Source organism: Schistosoma mansoni, chromosome W (genome assembly GCF_000237925.1).
Source record: "Schistosoma mansoni strain Puerto Rico chromosome W, complete genome".
In the NCBI taxonomy this organism is placed as follows: domain Eukaryota; kingdom Metazoa; phylum Platyhelminthes; class Trematoda; order Strigeidida; family Schistosomatidae; genus Schistosoma; species Schistosoma mansoni.
The window spans coordinates 55,316-78,175 of record NC_031502.1 but is presented as its reverse complement, the minus strand read 5'-3'; the positions used below and the strand labels follow the sequence as shown (position 1 = coordinate 78,175).

At 35.8% G+C, this 22,860-nt stretch overlaps 1 non-coding gene across 1 annotated transcript; it reads right to left on the bottom strand.

Annotated features, from left to right (window-relative positions):
* Nucleotides 1-20,031: 20,031 nt before the first annotated feature.
* On the bottom strand, nt 20,032-20,104 carry Smp_tRNA_00258_Pseudo_GTG.1.1. The gene has a single exon. It is a non-coding gene (tRNA).
* Between the last annotated feature and the right edge of the window lie 2,756 nt (nt 20,105-22,860).

The following is a 22,860-nucleotide window of genomic DNA, read 5'->3' as shown; positions in this document are numbered from 1 at the left end:
TATACCAATAAGATACTGACCAGTTGCAGTCCTAAACATCGATGTGAAGATTCAAACAAACAATACTAAATGAATTTAAACTTCACCCCATTTCACAAGCAAGTGGCTATCAGGACTCAGTGTCCAAGTGGATGGCATTTGAAGCGAATGGTACTAGGTTCAAGTCTCAAACTAAACATCAACTCTGAGATGCAGGTACATCCAACTGAGGAGTCTCAAAATGGGATTAAACGCGCCTTGTACTGGATTCCACTGCTAGCCACTATCCACCTTTCAATTACCAATACATTCATTACTACGAATATTGATCATTTTATTCATAAACTTAGACACTTTGCTATTCGATTTAGTTCCATTAGATGGGTACTATTGATAAATGTAGAACTAAGGATGAAACAATTAATCAGAACTCAATAAATTGGAATAGTTTTCTCGTTGGTAAAACTTTGCTTTAATATGAACAAATATACTACTTTTACAGAACATATACTTGAAAGTGATCATATAATCCCGTTACTATAGCTGTTAACTTTTTCTTCTTGTTTCAAATGTTGGTATTTTGTTTTCACCGATTAACTTGACGACAATAAATAAAATCAATCGATAATTAACCGTATTCACTTCCTGTTTGCCATTTTATATTCATATAATGTAATCTTTTTTCAATGAATGAATGAACAATAGATTGTCTTTTTTTATAATCTATTCTGCTTTGATTTGATACAGTTATGGTCAGTGACTAAAGTGTACTTTGGTTTCTACAATCTTTAAGTAATTACAATGTCATTGTTTATAATTCTTAGTATGTCGGGTAATACTTGAGCACTCGAACCCTAGAACCCTCCCGAATCGTAAAATCAGAAGACAGAAGATAATTAGAAGGAATGTTATTCCGAACAGTGTCAAATATAGTACAAAAATCTCATGAATTTATAGTTTTCTGGCTGAAAGTAAATCATCATTTCGGACAACCAATAGGAACATAGGGGGGCCTTCTTATTCATTCAATGGGGGAGCTACACGTCGACATTCTAGAATGTTCCTCTAGTGGTGATTGGATGGATTGGATGTCTTCGGCTCTTTCTGGGCTTCTTAAGGCTTCCTTGAGTTTGACAACGAGCTATCCTTACAGTCTATGAATGATAGTCTTATTAGGAATTTTCGTAAAGTTAGTAAACAACTTTATTTAAATTCTATCATTTGCATTACGATGATTCAGTATATTTTTGTATTTTTTTTGCTAGGGGAAATATTAACCAAGCAACTTCATCCACTCTTTTTTTCATTTAGCACTTAGATAAACAAGAGATTCAGATCAGAGTATATTACTTATGGATGAAGGGTTGTGCAAGATCATGGATCGATTGAAGTTAAGCATTACCATGGTTGGATGCTGGCTAACTTGTCTATAGGATAAGTGTTAATGCACGAAACTGAAAGTCTTATGTTCTAGTCCTTTGTGTGAGATCGTGAATGCGCACTGCTGAGGAGTCTCATACTAGGACCAAAAGACCATCCAATGCTTCAAGGTTTTGAATGGTAATCTAGCTTAGATTGACTCGTGAATTCAACTGTTAAAATTACTTATATCGATTGATTATTGAGTATACACATAGAAGCATGTTTTTTTCTCACCAATAACTTACCTATATATAAAAGATTTGATCACGCAAATCAAGATATATATATATATGCTTATTTGTTAGCCCAATCTCTCTCTTTATCTCTTCTATTAGGTTATAAATAAAAGGTGTGAACAGGCATAATGTTGACTTTATTATCAATGAAATATGCAGAAAATAAAACATGAAAGTAAGTGGACCGAAGAACAGACAGTTGAGTCTTTTCGTATATATATATGCAAGAAAACTACAGCAAAGTATAATATCATTATAAGATGGTGGTTGGAGGTGGTCAACAGGAAACCCTGGACCCGGGTTTCGTTCTACTTGGCACTCGTCAGCAAGGCGTACCTTTAATCTTGAGGGAACTGGTGCTGCCTGATGGATTCGATCCCTTGTCACTCTGCTTCACAGTCAGAGACGTTACCACTGCGTGTCAAGTCCTTCTTAGTGCTGATCGAATACTATCGATCAAGTTTCAATGTGGCCACTAGTCTAGGTGGCTCGAAACTGCGTGCACTATATATTGAGATAAGATGGTGGTTGGATGAGAAGTTAGTCGTCGAATTTCTTTCCCTTCAATTTTTCTGTCTCTTTTCTATCGTTATAATTATTGACATTATCTACTTGCTGGTTTTTGTCAACTTTGTTGATTTCTCATTTAAGAGATTATGATTGTCACAGTCAAGTTCACGAATTGATCTAAGCTAGACCATCACTGAAAACCTGGAAGCATTGGATGGTCAATCCATGTCAGCTGTGAGAAAGTTATCCAACTCAAACAATCAGTGAACGGTTGCACAAGACAATGAATCGATTGAAGTTAATAACTGACACCGTTTGATGCCGGCTCAGTGGTTTAAGTATTGACGTGTGAGACCAAAGGAGGTGAGTTCGGGTTTCAAATGCAAGATGGTGGATGTGCACTGCTGAGGAGTCCCATGCTAGGATGAAATTGCTGCCGAGAGCTTCCAGATTTTTAATGGTGGTCTAACTTAGATCGGCTCGTGATTTCAATTGTGAAAATACTACAATCTCCATAAATACTCTTACTAACATATTAGTTGTTTCACTTTATCCCATACTTTAGTTTTCTCTTGTAGCACCGAGTTTATGTAAGTGGGATAAAGCATAGTGTGTTGATAAAAGGGAAACTATATCGAATATACCTTTAATACTCATCAAACAATTACACTTGATCACTAAAAAAAATATGGTGGAATTCTTTAGTTGGTAAAGAGGTGTGATGAATTGGGCGTGTTCACATCTCACACCGGGATTATCGATACCTTCAAGCTTAGGTAAGTACTTTGCTAATGATTGCCAAATAGAGTAATTCTTTAGTTCATTATTTCTCTTTGATTAAGTCTGGGTACTCAACACTTAAAAGTGATAGGTGTAATTCAATGAAAGCTTATTCACTACTGATTTCATTTGGTGTAAAACCTTAGACTCATACTTTTAATAAAGTTCTGTGAATTATAAAGTCATGAATTGAAAAAAGGGTACTTGATGAAGTAAGGTGAAAAATACCTTAAAATAGTTCTTATTAAATATGAAGTCACAATCATAAGGGGTTTTGTGGAGATTTCAGTATTTTCCAAAGTTGAAATCATGAGTCAATTGAAACTAGACCACCACGGAAAACCTGGAAGCACTGGACGGCCCAATCGTCCTCCTCAGCAGTGCGCATCCACGATCCAGTACTCGCGAGATTCGAACCCAGGACCTACGAGTTTCGCACCAGAGCACTTAACAGATAGACCGCTGAGCCGAATCTCGCGAGTGCGGGATCGTGGATGCGCACTGTTGAGGAGTTCCATAATAGGACGAAACGGCCCTAAAGCAGTGCTTCCAGGTTTTCCATGGTGGTCTAGCTTCGATTGACTCATGATTTCAACTTTGAAAAATATGAAGTCACATTGATGATTGTGTTTGATATGATAAAATGAAGTCTTCTATATTATTTTCATGTTTCGGTGCAATTCGACCTAATGCTAACTGTTTCAAACTCTAAGGTATTGTTTAGTAAACTAGTGGGCTATAATGAAGTTTTAATTAAATGAACAGTTTCATATATTCGATCTTAGTATAAAGTGTTTGAGTTTTACTTATCCACTGAAAAGCTTGAATTCTAACTTGGTTTGGATGGTAGGGCGTTGTCACTAACTTTTATACTGAAACATGTAGTTCGAAACCGAATGTGCAAACGTGATTACATAATGAGTTAAATTAAAATTACTTATTTACAATGGGTCTATAATTAAAGTAGAAGTAATCTATTCAACACAGAACAATAATAATAGTAGTATATAATCAGTATTGTCAATGTCACTTTAAACCTTTATACAAACACCCCTCAAATCATTTAATGAGTATACATTTTCATAGGTTTCATAAGATCCATCAAAAAATCACACCTACGCTGTTTTAGACTAGGATATATAATGCTAGTGAGCATGTATTCTTTGAGCACTTCAGAAGTGCAGGATATATTGTTAACTGAGTGAATGATTAAAGACAAAACTCCAGGTTAACATTTAAGGGATCAACGGTTTTAGAAGTTGTTAACATATCATCAATGTTATTAAAATAATGAACAGTCCAAGTTAGATAACCACAAAAAGATAGAAAGGGTCGGATATGTATTTCGCCGTAGTATGAAACCTTTCAGCTGTGCACATCCACGACTTTATTGATGATCGGACCCAGGACCTTCATATCACAGTAGGCAGTTATTCGACATTCAGTCGTGTACATATCTAACTAAAACCAGATCACTTTCATTAGTTTGATCTAAACAATAAATGTCATTTAATAGTTGTATGCCTTACTTACTTACTTGCGCCTGTTTCTCCCAATGGAGCATAGGCTGCTGACCAGCATTCTCCAGCTCACTCCGTTCTGGACCTTCCTTTCTAGTTCTATTTAATTGTTAATCATTCTTCTCATGTCTGTCTCCATTTCTCTGCGTAATGTGTTCTTTGGTTTTCGTCTTTTCCTTTGGCCTTCAGGATTCCATGTAAGAGCTTGCCTTGTAATGTAGTCAGGCGCTTTCCTCAATATGTGGCCTATTCACTTCCAGTGCTTCTTCCTGATTTCTTCCTTCACTGAAATCTAGTTTGTTCTCTCCCACAGCAGCTTGTTACTGATAGTGTCTAGCCAACGGATCCGAAGTATCTTGCATAGACAACTGTTAATAAACACCAGTTGTATGTCTACATTCTTTATATTAAGAGTTATAGTTTCTATTGTTGTAACTCGAATATTCTGACATAAATACAATCTGGAGGCACTGGACCACCGTTTCGCCCTATTGTGAGGCTCTTCAGCAGTGCGCACCACGACCTCACCTCGCGAGATTCGAACCTAGGACCTAACAGCAACGCGCCAGAGCACTTAACAGATAGACTACTGAGCCGGCCATCATCCAACGGTGTTAATGTCTAACTTCAACCAATCCACGAAGTTGAGCAGCCATTCACCAATTATCTTCAGTGAGTTCCTATCTCACAACAGACCTGGTTTGAACTCCACTGGTCACTACTTCTCACTAGAACTCTTGGATTTACCTCTCGAAGTCAGTTACTAGTGAATAAATCTATCAAGTCTCATTAGATAAAGAATGTAATATAACTTCAACTATATTCAACCAAATATATCAGACCACAATCAATATCTTCATTAGAGTCAAAAATGAATTACCATTCAAATAAATGATTTATTCATGAAAGTGATTTAGTATATAAATGACCTATATTACTATTGATTCATTAAATGAGTCCATTGTTTTAATATACAACAATAATAATCATTTAGTCAGATTAGAATGAGTAGATGTAATCGTTTTCTTATCAAAAATTACATTCTTTTCAGGTTATATTAGCTCAACATACCCAGATACAAAAATATATATATATATATATATATATATATATATATATATATATATAAGTTACTTAATTAAAGTTGAAAGTATTGTGTATATTAGTGTCCTTAAACAGCTAAATATATTACAATTTAATAATTGTACTATAAAACCGTTCACCAATTGTCTTCAGTGAGTTATTATCTCATAACAAACATGGTTGAACTCCACTGGTCACTGTTTCTCACTAGAACTTTAGGACATATATCTTGAGGAGTCCCATAAGACGACGAAACGGCCATCTAGTGCTTTCAGGTTGTCTATGGTGATCTAGATTCAATTGAATCATGATTTCGCGAACTGCAGAGGAGTCCCACAATAGGACGATTAGGCCGTTCAGTGCTTCCAGCTTTTTCCATAGTGGTCTAGCTTCAATTGACTCATGATCTCAACTCTATAATGTTACTAAAATCTCCACAAAACCCCTTCTGATATTGCAATTTAATAACTGTACTGTAAGTTAAATTATGATCTTGGTAAGTGAATTTATGAGTTAAATAAAGCTAGACTAGCATTGGAAATCTGGAAGATTTAGATAGCTATCTCATCCTCATATGGGACTCCTGAGAACTGAGCATCCACTGTCACACATTCAACAATCCAACCAAACAACTTCAGTTTCTCACATGAACGTTTAACATATAGATTGCTGAACCGACAAACAACAGTGTTAATATCTAAATTCAATAGATTCATAATCTTGCGCAAACCTTATGTGATCGAATTGGCAAACTATCACATTCAGCATATGCTAACATTATACATTTAAAACGATTCAGACACTCCGGTTGTTGACAATGCTTAAAATGCACTTTGTAACTCTTCTGTCAACAGATATATCAATCGAAGGATATGAACAAATCGATTGACACTAGTTTAATGATATTTTTCAAGACAAACATTATTTTAAATCAATCCGCATCACATTCCGAATTAATATGTCATGCTAGCAATGAAACATAGAGTGAGATTCTATCTAATGTTGTTTGAATGTTTGTAAGCAATTCAAAGTATAATCAAGCTTCATTCTAAAAGTGGTGTCCACTTACATCTGCTTTTCCATTGTAATCAGTCAGTGATTTAGAGAAAGAATTCATTTTGAAATACGAAATGATTAGGTATTGCGTTATAAGAAGTCAATGAATGGAAGGTTTCATGTTTAATGGCATTTGATTAACAAGTTAGTCAAATAGTTGAACTCATGAGTTGATGTAAGCTGGACCACTATTCAAAAAGTGGAAGTACTGGATGGTCGTTTCATTCTAGTTTGAGACTTGTCAGTGGTGCGCATGCACTATCCCGCAAGTAGGACTCGAATGCGGCAACTTCAGTCTCACGCGCGAACACTTAACCTCTAGAACACTGAACTGACATGCAACAGTGTTAATATCTATTTTAATTACTACAATCTCCACAGACCCCTATTCTAATCAAAATTATGATCTTGCTACATAACTGATTGGATCGAAGTGAAAATTATAGGTCATTAAAAGCCGAATCAAAAAAAATAATAGTACGGTGTTTTACTAATTATGAAACATGTAATGTACTTTATTGTTATTTTTTTGGTATGTTGATTTGTAAATTTGGACTGTTAAGACATACCTGTTATGTATTTAGCTCATACGGTTATCGCGAATACAATTGCCAATTTAGATACACTGACTTATACAACCAAACTAATGACGCCTACACCTGTACGAGCAGCTTATAGTTCCGATTGATCCTTTTACCGCCTAACCCTACCTGTTAAGTTCAGAACACCAATCTCAGCCTCCACGATACAAATTACATATTTCAAACATATTCGGTTTATATACAAGTCGAAAAAACCACACTACATCATAGAATAGGAAATAACATTTGTACAAGATCAAACCCAAAAGTGGCTGTGATTATGAGAAACTGTGAATAATAGAATGAGAATAACTTGAGAATAGTAAATCATAAAATAGTAACCAATGGGTCAAATAAAAGCTTATAATGAAAGGAATATAAATATACATATACTTACTTACTTACGCCCGTTACTCCTAACGGAGCATAGGCCGCCGACCAGCATTCTCCAACCCACTCTGTCCTGGGCCTTCCTTTCTAGTTCTATCCAATTTTTGTTCATTCTTCTCATGTTTGTATCCATTTCTCAGCGTAATGTGTTCTTTCGTCTTCCTTTATTCCTTTGACCTTTAGGATTCCATGTGAGGGCTTACCTTATGATGCAGTTGGGTGATTTCCTCAATGTGTTTCCTATCTACTTTCAGCGCTTCTTCAAAATTTTTTCATCCACTGAATTGTGATTTTTTCTCTCTCACAGTAGAACGTTGCTGATAGTGTCTGACCAACGGATCCGAGGTACAGGTGGAGTTAATTCCTAGCGGTTACTATTCATTTATTCTCATCCAGATATAATATTACCAACTTAAGATTTTAAGCAAAGATAGATAGTGGCTAGCAGTGGAATCTAGGACAAGGAATGTTTCGTCCCATTTGGAACTCGTCATCTGGATGTACCTGCATCTCAGAGTTGATGTTCACTCTGGGACTGACCAGTTGAAGTCCTAAAAACATCAATGGGAAGATTCAAACAAACAGTACTAAATGAATTAAGATATCATATATACGACATCATATGTATTCGACACAACACATATAATGAAATATCTTTGCAATTCAAAGTTTTTTTGTAGTTGAAATCATGAGTCAATTGAAGCTAGACTACTATAGAAAATCTGCAAGCACTGAATGGCCGTTTCTTCCTATTATGGGACTTCTCAGCAGTGCGCATCCACGATCCCGCCTCGCGAGCGAGATTCGAACTCAAGACCTACCAGTCTCGAGCCAGATCACTTAACCAATAGACCAACGGTGTTAATGTCTAACTTCAACCAATCCACGAAGTTTGAGCAACCGTTCACCAATTGTCTTCAGTGAGTTCATATCTTTATAGCAGACTTGGTTGAACTCCACTGGTCACTGCTTCCCACTAGAACTCTTTGACATATATCTTGAAGTCAGTCACTAGTAATTCTAATTCAAGGTTTGTTTAAATAAGACTAACGGTTCATGGTTTCGTAAGACTCCTTCTATTTTTCAATCATATCAATCGATTACCCTATGATATAGGGTTAGTATAAATCATTCAATCAATCTATCAAATATTACATATTGAAATCATACTGATCGAGAAAAAAACGCAAACAGTCAAAACTATGCGAAATAAATCAAGAACAAAATCAATACAAGTATTCTATAAGTATAAAATATAATTTCTATGCAATTACATACAATAATAGACATGACATAAGAACAAGAACAACGACAGCAACAACAACAACAACAACCATAACAACAACTATTCTTTATAAAGGTCAATGATGTGAATTGTATATGATGGTATGGTTTAGAAAGTAATTGTGTACATGTATATGAGTTTCGGTGATAAGGTTTTTTAGGCTTTGTAAGCTTTAATAAGAAGAATATACATTGACATTTTATTTGAAAATAAACTGATATGAAGGTTGATTAAAATTATATATATCATTAGAAATACAGTTCGCAGGTATCCTTGGATCTCGTACTAATTAGTAATTGGTTCATGATCTCAACTATTAAAAGTACTATAATATCTACAGAAGCCCCTTCTGTTGATAATCAACATATGCTCACTAGGAATTGACTCCATGAGGTATTTCCTGTAGTTCTAGTGAGAAACAGTGACCAGTGGAGTTCAACCAGGTCTGTTGGGAGATAGTAACTCTTTGAAGACATTGGTGGATGTGTCGCTCAATCTCGTTGATCGGTTGAAGTTAGACATTTACACCGTTGGATGCCGGCTCAGTGGTCTAGTGGTTAAGCGCTCACGCAAGAGACTGATAGGTGCTGGGTTCGAATCTCGCGAGGTGGGTTCGTGGATGTACACTGCTGAGGAGTCCCATAATACGACGAGACGGCTTCAAAGCAGTACTCCCAGGTTTTCTATGGTGGTCTAGCTTCAATTGATTCATGATCTCAACTATTAAAATTAATATCCACCAAACCCCTTCTGATAATAATTAGCAATCATTGGGAATTTTAAAAGACCTAATGATCCACGTGAAATTTGTATCTATATCACCTGATGTCAAAATCAGAAACGTTACTACTGAATCTGTTTGGCATCTACTAGCTTCCTGTAGGGTTGAGATGTCTAAATTGTTTGGTTAATGAGTGGTTACCTACCTTATGATGTTTGTTGTTCAATAACCGAACGGAGACTTTTGGTCAAATGTTTTTACCATACTGATTTTATCTATCGTCATAATAAATATTTATGTTCACTTACGTTCACTTACTTTGATTACGCCCGTTACCCCTCGTGAAGGAACATGGACCGTACACCAGTTTTCTCCAACCAACTCTGTCCTGGACAATTACTTCTACTTGTTTCCGGTTCCTATTCATCCTTTTCATGTTTGCTTCTAATTCCCGAGACAATTCATTCCTTGGTCTTCCACGTTTCAATTTACCTTTAGGATTTCAAGTTAGCGCTCACCTCGTGATGCAGTTTGTTGATTTACGTAATGTATATCCTATCCATCTCCATCATCTTTTCTTAACTTCCTCTTGATCGGGAACCTGGTTTGTGCTCTCCCACAGTAGGCTAATGCTGATGGTATCCGGTCGATGGACATTGAGTATCTCGCATAGACAGCTGTTTATAAATAGTTGTACTCCTTTGGTAATGGTTGTGGTGGTTCTCAAAGTTTCAGCTCTGTACAGTAGAACTGTCCTGAAGTTCTTATTGAAGACTCTGAATTCGATGTTGCCTGAAAGTTGTTTTGAATTCCATATATTCTTCAACTGTAGGAATGCTGTCCTTGCTTTGCCACTCCTTGCATTTACATCTGTATCAGATCCTCCTTGTTCATCAATGATGCTTCCCAGGTACGTGAAAGTTTCCATCTCTTTCGGAGTTTCACGATCAAATGTGATTAGTGTGGTGTTCTCTGTATTTTATTTCACTTGTGTATGTTGAGGCTTACTTATGCAGAGTCTGTTGCTACACTGGTTGTCTTGAACTTCATTTGTTGGTGTGTATGGATAATAAGGGCTAGGTCATCTGCGAGGTCCAAATCGTCTAGTTGCATTCAAACTGTCCATTGTACTCCGTGCTTACTCTCAATTGTGAAGGTCTTCATAATCCAGTCGACCACTAGAAGAAAGCGAAAAGATGAGAGCTGCCAGTCTTGTCTGACCCTGGTCCTCACTTGGAATGCATCTATCAGCTGTCCTTCACGCACGAGTTTGCGGTATAAGCCATCGTATGAATTCTTCATGATGTTGACAATCTTCTCAGGTACTCCATAGTGTCGAAGAAGGTTCCATAAGGTTTTGCTATCCACAATGTCAAATGCTTTCTCATAGCCAAGGAATTTGATGTATAGTGACGAGTTCCATTCGCCTGATTGCTCAACAATAATCTATGGTGTTCACTTACTTATTTAAAATTAAATTGAAATTTATGGCTTATTTTGTCCCCGTAGATACTGTTTATTTGAAAAAAATACCTTATTACCATCACACAGTTTTACAGTCAGACTCAAAGCATGTTGACACATCAAGCTTTTGGTTAACTGATTATTATATAGCACCAATTATACACAAATTTGAGCATCTTGTGACATAGTAAAGTTCATCTAACAGTTTCGAGCTTCTTAACATCAGTTAAGAGTAATAAGGTAGCTTTATGAATCAATTCCTACTAAAAGACGGATATAAATTATATACTTGAAGAAAAATTAAATATGAGGATGATTATTAGGTTAGTGCTAAGAGAACTTTATGAAGTGTTTATTACATATACCTTGGGTAATATGTTCAGTGTCATATAAAGAAAAGTAAGTTATCTATTTGATATGGTTTCAGGAGGAATTTCTAATTGGAAGTGTCATGAAATTCACAGTTGAATAATACATAATGGCTGTACAGTATCTCCTCAGTTTTAAACATTTTATTTGACGCTAGTCTTGTAGGATTAAAACAAATACTAGCAGCAATCGTGTTTCAATCCTTATTTTGTTTTTGTTTTTTTAATCAAAAGCATGCGGAATTATGGATGCGCACTGCTCAATAGTCCCATACTAACATGAAACGACCGTCTGGTGCTTCCAGATTTTCAATGATAGTTTAGCTTAGATCGACTAGTAATTTTATCTGTTAAAATACTACAATCCCCACAAGTTCCTATGCTGAAAAAAATCTGTATTAAACAAATATAAATTGAGGAAATCACCAAACTGCATCAAGAGGCAAGCCCTAACTTGGAATCCGGAAAGGAAGCAGAAAAGAGGAGGGTCAAAGCACACGTTACGCCGGGAAATAGAAGCAGATATGAAAAGGATGAATAACAACTGGAAAGAATTGCCCAGGACAGGGTTGTATGAAGACTGCTGGTGTGCGGCCTGTGCTCCTCCACGAGGGGTAACAAGCGTAAGTAAGTAACTAAATTGTAAAAAGTAAAACCTCTTTAAGTCATTGATTGTTTAGAAAAGAATTGTCAAACATTTCTGATAGAAGCGATTATAACAACCAAATTAACAGAACAATAGTCATAGGAAATTTTTCCTTCGACATCTGAGTAATGTTCATTCTTTTCGATACATATTGTCAGTAACCACGATGTCTCTGTTTGAGCTTTTTTGTAACTTGTACAGTGAAAGGTTGTAAACTTTTCATATAAGCGTACCTGAATAGCTGATGCAATTAATTGACATAATGATCTGTTAAAACAAACATAAGAGCGGATAACTTGTTGAAATATCTAGATTCCAGGAGCAAGTAGCCCAGATATTCAAGCAGGCCACCTTGTTGTTAGGGTATGTGAGAGAGGAATATAAGGAACAGAGATAAATAGGCTTGTAGATAGATTTAACTCTCTTTGCTTTTTTCTGGTTAGCGTTTTTTTAACTAGTTGGTTTTCTACAGGATGGGGTCGCCAACCCCATGCTCAACCCTCCTCCTTTACCCGGGCTTGGGACCGGCATTAGCCCCCGGAGGAGCTACAAGCGGAGTTGTTAGGGTATGTGCACAACAGTTTATCAGATGACATTGAGATATTGGAAGTAAAGTGACTATTTTGAAACTTATTTGAAATATCAACATTATTTGAAATGTACTTCAAAGACAGTTGACTGTTTTTATGGACTAGGACGATAAATATAAAATAGATCATTTAACAATTCGATCTTTGATTTTTATCATTGTATATATTGAGCCAATCAATGCTAGACTATCATTGAAAACCTGAAAGCATTGGAGGAGTCCCATACTAAGACAAAACGTCTATCTAATGCTTCCAGGTTCTCAATGGTGGTCAAAAATTGATCGGTATATGATCTCAATTAAAACTCAACAACCTCCACAACCCTAACTGACATTGTATATATCTTATATTTAAGTTAGTTGTTTATCTGTTCTGTCATAGTTGAGATCATGAGTCAATTGAAGCTAGAACACCATGGAAAACCTGGAAGCACTTCTTTAAGGCCGTTTCTTCTTATTGTGGGACTCCTCAACAGTGAGCATCTACGATCTCGCCTCGCGAGATTCGAACCCAGGACCTATCAGTCTCGCGCCAGAGCATTTAACCGATAGACCACTGAGCCTGAATCCGATGGTGTTAATGTCCGAACATTGTCATTAATTTTTAGGAACTTCACCATCATTTCATTTGATTTAAGAAATCACTTTTCATTATAAAACATTTTGGAAGCAACATATCTGAAACTGTTAACTTACAATTATTGTCACTTCAGATTATTTATAAGAAACAAGGAATTCTACATTTTTGAATTCTTCAATGTTACATAATGTAAATTGTTAAGTAAATGAAAGCCTTACTATTCGAATAGGAGCCTTTAGTTCCATAAGAATAGTATAAGCTACAATTCAACAAGGATAAAGCTAATGATTTACTTTGAGATAGATTCCCTATAATAGTGAAGAGGACTATTAATGTAAATTACCTCTGTGTGTTGTTTACTATCCCAACTATGGTAATTTCTTAACTAAATGATAAGCTACGTGGTTTTGATACATCTATATGTACTTACGAATTCAGTTGGTAATGCAGAGAAAGCTATATTAGGTGTACAGCTAAACAAGTGACTCAGAGAGTTCGTGAACGCTTCTCTTCATGGCTGGGAAACGGTATGACAAAACAATTAAAGACTAACCAGTTGCAGTCCTAACACATCGATGGGAAGATTCAAACAAACAATACTAAGTGAATTTCAACTTCACCCCATTTCACAAGCAAGTGACTATCACGACTCAGTGGCCGAGTGGATAACGCGATGGCGTTTGAAGCGAGGGTACTGGGTTGGAGTCCCAGAGTGAACATCAACTGTGAGATGCAGGTACATCCAGCCGACGAGTTCCAAATAAAACAAAACACGCGTCAAACTGGATTCCACTGCTAGCTACTATCCATCTTTGCTTACCATGCTTGTGAATTAAGGCTATATCGAGGCAATACGCACAGTATGCATATATGCCAATTAGAGACTGACCAGTTACAGTCTTGAAAAATCGATGGGAAGATTCAAACAAACAATACTAAGTGAATATATAGTTCCGTTTGATCACAACTGATCGATAGTGGTCATGTACTAGATAGAAATAGATCATTTAAAGTTTTTAATCGTGTGCTTACTCCCTTTCCTTATGGGATCCGATCTCATACCTTACATTTTACAAGAAGCCATAAGGATTTGATCTAACAATCCGAGTCTTTGTATTCATAAAGTATTCGTCACACCCCTATCTCTTCCTTGATTAAACTGACCTTAACAAACGATCTTACCTAATAATGTTTTGCATACTCTTTGTCCTTTTATTTTTCTTCACCAATTATTTTCTCTCTCAAATTATTTAAACGCTTCTTATTACGTAACTAATAATTTTCTTGATGAATATCATTTCAATGTCTATTTTTCCAAGTCGTTGACCTACTTCCTATTATGAAACATTGATTCAAGCATTATTATTAAAAATGGATGGAATCCTGGACGAGTGTTTCATCCTGTCTGAAACTCGTAAGTTGGACGTACCTGCATCCTACAGTTGATGTTCATTACCGTAATATAGAAGCAATTCGTACAGGATCAATTGAAGTCCTAAACATCAATGAGAAGATTCAAACAAACAATTCAAAATTATCAGAAGGGGTTTTGTGGAGATTTCAGTATTTTCATAGTTGAAATCATGAGTCATTTGAAGCTAGAACACCATGGAAAACCTGGAAGCACTGGACGGCCAAATCGCCCTATTGTGGGACTCATCAGCAGTGCGCACCCACGATCCCGCACTCGCGAGATTCGAACCCAGGACCTACCAGTCTCGCGCCAAAACACTTAACCGATAGACCACTGAATTGATTCAAGCATTTGTTATTTTTATCATAACCAATGTACTTGTCTCTACATGATCAATTTGTACTATTAACTTATTATGGTTATTTATTTCATCCATTCTACTTATCCATTGACTCATAAAATGCCCTGATTAGACTAGTATTTCCATATATGCATATAATTATTCTTGTATATTAGAGTAAAGCTTAATAAAGATCTAATTAGAAACAATATATGAGAGTTCTTATTACCTTTGTAGTTGACCTATTGTTTTCATATATAACATTTTAGCACATATATGTTTATGGTCAGATTGTTCGAAATGTGTTGTACTAATATATACATATGCGATATGTATATTTCGATAGCAATCATTCATACTAATTGCAGTCAGATTAAGGGCCATTAAAAAGTTTCATCAGTCCTGATGGTCTGGTGTTTGAAGAAATCTCATCATGAATTCAGAATGCTCGATCGGCGTTTGCCAATTTGAATCAATCGTGGAGTATGCAGGACATATTTATCAAATCAAGGACCAGTATACTATGCTGCAGTTTGCTGTATATATCATATAGTACTGATAATTCTTATCTTCTCATTGTATTATCCAAATAAAACCGTTGTCAAGTCATATGTTCTAGTTTTTACTGGAAATAAATGTCCGAAACTTAACCAAAATCATAATAATCAGAAGAATAGAGATACAAAGTGTATGAATAAACATAATTAAAATACTTAGTATTGTTTGTTTGTATCTTCCCATTGATGTCTAGAACTGCAACTGGTCAGTCTCTTATTGGCCATATGTGCGTATTGTGTATATTACCTCGATATAGCCTTAATTCACAAGTGTTATAAGCAAAGGTGACCAGTTGTAGTCCTAAACATCAATGGGAAGATACAGACAAAACTAGGTAAATTTCAACTTCACCCCATTGCACAAGCAAGTGGCTATCAGGACTCAGTAGCTGAGTGGATAACGCGATGGCGTTTGAAGCGAAAGGTACTGGGTTGAAGTCCCAGAGTGAACATGAACTCTGAGATGCCGGTACATCCAGCTGACGAGTCCCAGATAGGAGGAAACGCGCGAAACTGGATTCCACTACTAGCCACTATTCAGCTTTACTTATAATTAAAATAAATGTGTATCTATGGATTGCGAAAGAATAATTAAGAGGTTATTGTAAAGGTGATAAAAAATTGATCAGTGATTGGGTGTTACATTCAAATTTATTTATTTATTTATTTAAACACATAAATATTGGTACAAGGAAGCACCAGATAAATATGCGCCACACAAATCTCATTCGATTTGTGTGAGGGCTGTGATACTACCCAGGTGCCCAAACCGAAACAGGTGGTTTTCTTACAAGGACACACCCGAAGCCTTTGACCTGAAGATTTGATCCACAAGGCAGTGGAGCATCGTGAGGAGATGCAGTCACATGGTAGCTAGTGACTAACGATTGATTCATACGCCATTTGTTCCTTAAGGATACTGGAGCCCATGTACACCATTGGTTTGGAATCAGGGTTTTCCAACTCACCTAGGTGGACTATCCGCGTCCACCAACCCGGTTAAATCGCCGGACATTCGCTTTTCATCCTCCCACATTCGTAAACAACACCCCCACAACGAGAAGTCAGTGAGTAGGACTTGTGTTGCAGAGGCTATACACGCGTGGCCATGTGAGAGCATTTTATCAACAGAAAAAATAAACTCCAGTCTTATTCCATTTTGCAGAGGTGATCGTTGTCAAATGTTTCGAAGTATTCAAAATAATGTGCTAACTAAGAATTCCTGAAATAATGAAACTTAAGACTGATGGAACTAGACTAACGTAAATGGGCGCATTTTATTTGGAATTCGTAATCAGTGAGCAATCAAGTACAAAGAAATCATTAGTTCATACAAATACCACACCTGAGTGTACAGAAGGTAAGTGTGATCAGCCTTTACCTGCCATAGTGATTTGATATATGTTTACTAATCTTTGTTAATTTTAACCTTTCTTTTCCAACTATGTCCTCGACCTTTATATTATTTTATTATCCTTTCGTCTTTGGATATTCATCACTTACATAATTTGATTCATGTCTACATATTTGTTTATTTTATCATGCTGAACGACTATCCAATCAATCATTCATTTCACTACACTTACATAACTTCTTAATTATTAGTTCCTACAACATATAAATACACATTGATCTTGACTATGTTTATTCATACACTTCGTATCCTGTGTTCGGATCCCGCTAGGCGGATCGTGGATGTGCACTGCTGAGGAGTCCCATAATAGGACGAAACGGCCTTAAAGCAGTGCTTCCAGGTTTTCTATGGTTGTCTAGCATCAATTGACTCATGATTTCAATTATATAAAATCATATTTATATTAATAATTGTGATTTTATGTTATATGTAGCTGGTTATAAATCGTGAAATAGACTGATGAGTTCATTTTATTTTACAAACCTTGTACTTCTCTCTCTGTGTTTAAAGTTCACTCATTGTAAGTATACTCTAACTAGAATTCAATCAACAAAACTTATTTGAAGTAGGCAAAACCATAGACATTTACTCAAGTAAAATATATTATGAAACTGGTAAGAATGAAAAAAAAACTGTTTGAGCTTAAAACAAATACTTCAGTTCTATATTTATTGTTATATAATGAACGAGAACATAATTGAAGACAATCATATTGTAGTGTGGGTTACTACTATCCACATAAGTAGTATATAGTGATGGTCGGGCATTGAATGTATTTTAGTAGAAGATCGATAAGGAGTGAACGGGAGCGGCATGCGATTGGTACGAAAATGCCTGAACAATTATAATCGGAGATTATGGACGGATATTTACAGAAGAAACAGTCAAATTGAGACAATTGATTGTTAGTTTACAAATTAACTGTTTACTCGATGGTTCTCATATTTTATTCACATATTCTGTAATGTTTTGCTAAAATACCTTCGATTGTCCCCACTTGTGTTCTCGTTCACTACAATATCTACTTCAATACAAAGTTACAGGACATTTTAGTAAACTCTGAAAATCATATAGTAAATAATTCATTTACAAAATATCTATCAATTATTTTGATAGAGTTTTGTTCTCTGAGTTGAATGGTTTCGTCGTGAAGCTTTTATCCTCCTTCAGGTAGAAGTTTATGCTTATGTTTATCGTTCAGAAGGACGACGAAAGTTCCACGACTAAACCATCCAGCTCAAAGAACAAAACTCCATTAAAATCATCCACCTGAACTACAAATCTTCTCCATCATCTATCAATTATTTCAGACTTGTTGTTGTCTCTTCATTTCCATGTCAATCATTCTATGTTCCTATTCTCTTCTTTTTTTTTCTTCAATCTTCTCAACCTTCTACCATTAGACATTCTTACTTTCAATAAGTGTAATATACTACTTATATCTATCAATATTAGTAGCACATACCACAATAAATTAATCAATATTATTTTACTTTTATAATGAATTTTTGAGAAATTCATATTTCAGGAATGTTAATACACCATCATATGATGTTGAAGATAAAAAGAAATTTCAGCGCTTTGTAAATTGTACAAAAATCAATATAAAATACCTTTTTTTTTTATTTTATCTGTGAAGAAAAATCGTAATCATTTAATCACTGTAATTAATCAGTTTATTATTGGCATATATTGGATACTGTGTGTGTATTGCCTTGATATAGCTTTAATTCATAAGCATTATAAGCAAAGATGGATAGTGATTAGCAGTGGAATTCAGGATGAACGTTTCATCCTATTCGGAAATCATCAGTTGTATGTACCTTCATCTTGGAGTTAACATATACAAAATGAATTAAAACTTCACCCGATTGTAAAACCCAGCGTCTATCAGGACTCGATAGCTAAGTAGATAAACTGATGGCGCTTGAAGCGAACGAAATTGGGTTCTTATCCCGGTTTTAACATCAGCAGGTACATCCAACTGACGAGTTCTAAATAGGACGAAACGTGCATCCTGGATTCCATTGACAGCCACTATCCATCTTTCTTAACAATAATAATAATACTCGGATATTGTGATAAGAAGACAAATTTGATTCAATATCCAGCATCGTGTGATTCATATCTTTTTACCCCATTTTCTAATTTCTTCCTCACGATACTACTTGTTGGAATTGGTGATAGACTAAGTTGGAGCGGTGAATAGTTTTTTGGTTTTTGTCATTTCTTTTGTTTTATTGAGTCTGAATTAAGAAGAAGTGTAACTTCTCTGCTATTACAATAATCTGCAACACAGCAAAATTTAGCCAATATTTACCACATAATTCAAATGACATAATCAAATTTTGTCGACGTTGATTAAGCCTTTGAATACTTAATTCATTTTCAAGGAGTTATTGAGGGCTTGAAATAAAGAGGCAGTTGTTTGAATAACTTCCATCACTGTCTTGACCTTGAGGAAGTTACATGATCAATATTGACATGATCTCAATTAAAAACTCAACAATCTCTACAACTCTGCAGTGATGATTATTATGTGCTCACTAGTGACTAGATTAGAGAGGTTATTCTCGGAGTTCTAGTGAGAAGCCGTGATCAGTCGAGTTAGTCAATGTCAGGTGTGAGGCAGTTACTCACTGAAGACAATGGGAGATGGCTGTGCAATATCGTTGATTGGTCGAAATCAAACATAAACACCGTTGGATGTCGGTTCAGTGTTCTAGAAGTTAAGCATTCGCACGTGAAACTAAAGGTGGTGGGTCTGATTCCCGTGTGCGGGTTCGTGAGTGTCCACTTCTCGAGAGTCCCACACTAGGTTGAGATGGGCATCTAATGCTTACAGGTTTTCAATGGTGGTTCAATATATTATCAATTCATGGTCTCAATTGAAACTCAACAATCTCCTAAACCCAATACTGATAATTTGAAATAGATACCAGTAATTCGCAAGTTAATCATTAATAAACCGATTTTTAACTTTAAATGTTATTTGAAATTCTTCAGTACGCTAATAATATTGAAACATTATAACGGTCTGTTTATACGTTTTCTACGTTTATAAATTCATTGTTTACTGAGCAGTGCGCATCCACGATTCCACGTTGGGACTCGAACCCATCACCTTCAGTGTCACAGGCGAACACTTAACCTCTAGACCACTGAACCAACATCTAATGGTATTAATGTTTAACTTCAACCAATCCACGAAATTGCTACATCATCTTCTATTGTTTGCGGTAGATACTTGTCTCTACTCGATACTGATTAAGTTTTATTTAGCAGTTATAATTCTGTTTAATTATTCATTTGTTCAGCAGCCTAACAGAAATAAATAGTTCAAAATATCTGTAGATATTAACTTCGATTGACAACATGATAAAAGACGTTAATATATGATGTTTATTATTTACTGAAGTACAAAACGTTCGGCATATGCTAGCTGGACAAATATTTATTTTCAGAGTTGAAATCATGAGTCAATTGAAGCTAGACCATCATGGAAAACCTGGAAGCATTGGACGGCCGTTTCGTCCCCTTATGAGACTCCTCAGCAGTGCGCACCCACGATCCCACACTCGCGAGATTCGAACCCAGGACCAACCAGTCTCGCGCCAGAGCACTTAACCGATAGACCACGGAGCCGGCTGAGGAGTCTCATAATAGGTCAATTTGACCATCCAGCGCTTCCAGGTTTTTCATGGTGGTCTAGCTTCAATTGACTCATGATTTCAACTATGAAAATACTGAAATCTCCACAAAACCCCTTCTGAAATATTTATTTATTTATTTAAACACATAAATATTGGAACAAAGGGCCACCAGAGATATATGCTCCACAAAAATCTCATTTGATTTGTGTGAGGGCTGTGATACTGCCCGGGTGCCCAAACCGAAGCAGGTGATTTTCTTAGGGGACCACAACCGGAGCCTTTGATCTGAAGGTTTGATTCACAAGGCGGTGGAGCATCGTGAGAAGATGCAGTCCCATGGTAGTCGGTGACCAATGATTGATTCATACTACATTTGTTCCCTCAGGATACTGAAGCCCATGTACACCATTGGTTTGGAATCAGGGTTTTTCAACTCACCTAGGTGGACTATCCGTGTCCACTAACATTCACTTTTCGTCCTCTCAATTTCATAAACACCTGTAATGCCATGACAAGGCAGTGAGTAGGACTTCCCTAACGATTATTATTGAAACATTACGAAACTTCAATTATTTATCTACCCAGTAAATATGTATACCATTTATTATTGGTTTATTCGTGTAATCAAATAAGAACTGTATTTGACCTTAATGTAACCTTAATAAGTGTATATAATTGACTTATTATTTAAAAACTTCTTACATGATTTAAAAAAAAACAAAGGTAATATGGTGAAACATGCCAATGATGAATAATTATAACCCTATTTTTTATTAGTTAATCTATAAATATTGATAAAGTCATTTTATGTACTGTTCATATTGGTTTAATATTTGAAGAGCTATTTCCTGTGAATAGGTTTATATTTAGCTTAGCATTATCTGAAAGAAATCGTTCAATTGATGATATTGAAAATGTATTTTTAATGTCCTGTAATAGATAAGTTATGAAGAGTTGCTAGATGATTTAAAACTTTTTGAGTTCTAATGATTTTGAAGATATACACTGTTGAACAATCTTGAACAAAGACAAAATGTCTTATATAGTTGAGATCATGAGATAATTGAAGTATGACCACCATGGAAAACCTGGAAACAGTGGACAGCCAAGTCGTCCTATTGTTGGACTCCTCAGCAATGCGCATCCACGAAACCCGCACTCGCGAGATTCGAACCGAGGACCTACCAGTCTTGAACGCGAGTGCCTAACCATTAGACCACTGAGCCGGCATCCAACAGTGTTAATGTCTAACTTCAAACGATTCACGAAGTTGAGCAACTATTCACCATTGTCTTCAGTGAGTTGATATCTCATAACAGCCTGATTGAACTCCATTGGTCACTTTTTCTCACTAGAACTCCAGGAAATACCTCTTGAAGCCAGTCACTAGTAAGCATATATGTTGATTAATATCAAAAGGGGTTTTGTGGATATAATATTAATTTCAATAGTTGAGATCATGAACCAATTGAAGCTAGACCACCATGGAAAACCTTGAATCATTGGACAGCTATTTCTTCCTATTGTAGTACTCCTCAGCAGTGCGTCTTTATGGTTGTTGAAGATAGTCTAAAATTTCTTATAATCTTGATCTTTTAAATTCATAAGATTAGACTTTTCACATCTAAATATCTATTAATTTCAATGGTAATGTTTCGAAACTTTCCTTCATGTCTCTATTCTTCTAATGTTCTTTCATGTTTAAAAAAGACCATCTTAAAAGTGATTAACTCTTTTTTTTAATATCAGAAGAGGCTTTATGGATATTATAGTAATTTTAATAGTTGAGATCATGAAACAATTGAATCTAGACCACCATGGAAAACCTGGAAGCACCGGACGGCCGAATCGTCTTATTTCGGGACAACTCAGCAGTGCTCATTCACGATCCTGCCTCTCGATATTCAAACCCAGGATCTATCAGTCTCGCGCGCGAGCACTACACCTGTAGTACACATTTTACCAATAAATTCTTTAGGCAAATGACATTGAAAATTCTACATTTTCTACTTGTCTGAACATTGTTTTTAGTGATGTTACGAATATAGATTGAATAAGATAAAAGATCAGTTAAGTTTACAAAACTTTTGTGATGATCGTCCAACAAACTGAATTTGAACATCTTCAATGAAATAAGTTTGGTATGGAAAATGTTTTTTCCTTTTACTTATGAGTCCATTTTTAAACTAAAACTTCTGATTAACAAAACCTACATAGAATAGATTTAAAATGAGTAATCTTTGTATGTTAAATGATGTGACATTCTATTAAT